The following is a 1,364-nucleotide window of genomic DNA, read 5'->3' on the forward strand; positions in this document are numbered from 1 at the left end:
CCCAGGAAGGGTTGAAAGACATAGCTACTACCCAGAGAGCTAACATAGGGTAAGTCTATGGTGGGAAAAGCAACCGATAAACAACAACAACAATAACAGTTCCTGATCACCGAGGTTTCTTCATTAGATGCTGATGGACAATTTTAGCTGCACCATGAACATAACCAAGATGGAAATGACTACAGATAAAGCAGGTTTCGGGCAGAGGGAGGAATTAAGTTTTGGTCCTCTTGAATTTGAGATAGCTGTTCAGTACTCGAGGGTAGATGTATACACAGTAGGATACACAAGTCTGAAGTTCAGCAAGAAGGCTAGAGACATAAATCTGTGAGTCAACAACATCATGGAACCTTGTCTAAAGCAAATGCCGCAGGAGGACCAAATGTGCTTCTTAGCCAGCAGAGCCCCAGTCCTAAAGATTGTGTCAAATATTTTAGAAAGGTTGATGAGAGCCGTGTAGAGGTTTCATTGTTCCCTGTGTTGCCACAGTGGCTGCATTATGAAGCTCAAATGTGCCATATTTTCCTTTTTACTGGGGTCCCAGGGGATTCAATGAGTGTGTGTGTGTGTGTGTGTGTGCACACGCACGCGTGTGTGTGTGTGTGTGATCAGTTGCAACTGCTCCAGTGACTGAAATGGTTCATCCTAGAGATTGCTTCTGGGACTCCCTTTCCTTGGACTTTTGTGGCTGACCAAGGCACTTATAAACGGACACATTCTTTTTGGATATGTTAAAACCATAATCCAGGCCTGGGATCCAACTCGTCTCTTTTCAGTGACTTTGTATATTTCTGATATGAAGCACAGACACCAATTTCATACTGTGGTTTGAGGGCCCTCTGATTTCCTTTCTTTCAATATTCTGGGCATAGCACATGCCACCTTCATTAACTACTCAGTCAGTATGCCTCCCATCCCTGCCCCAGCAGTGCAGACAGAAATTACAGAGAGGAGGGGGAGGGGGCTCCAGGAAGCACAGCCAGAGCTCAGAGCTGTCAGCATGGGGTATCTGAAAAGTACTGACTGATAGAGGCATAAAAAGATTTTGTAGCAACATTGAGAACCCAGCTGAGGTTGGAAATCATAAATTTGTTCTAGAACAAGTCAGCCTGGCTGTGGAATTTTCTCTAGCTGAATTCCCACAGAGAAGACAAATAGTAGGTCCACTTCAGGGTTGGGACAGGGCCTGACAGGTGCATAGGGAGAGCAAGTGGTGGGTCACTGATGAGAATGTAGCTAGTGGGTCCCAGGCTGGAGAAGGGAGGGAGGAAGGCAACAGAAAAGCTGACAGCCAGAGTATCCCAGCTCGGACGGGCTGTGGGTAAACCCTCGAGGATCTCCAGGGGACGGAGCATGGCGGAAAC

The sequence above is a fragment of the Callorhinus ursinus genome, unplaced genomic scaffold (genome assembly GCF_003265705.2).
Source record: "Callorhinus ursinus isolate GAN/ISIS: 27379988/994484 unplaced genomic scaffold, GSC_fseal_2.0 scaffold10, whole genome shotgun sequence".
Lineage (NCBI taxonomy): Eukaryota > Metazoa > Chordata > Mammalia > Carnivora > Otariidae > Callorhinus > Callorhinus ursinus.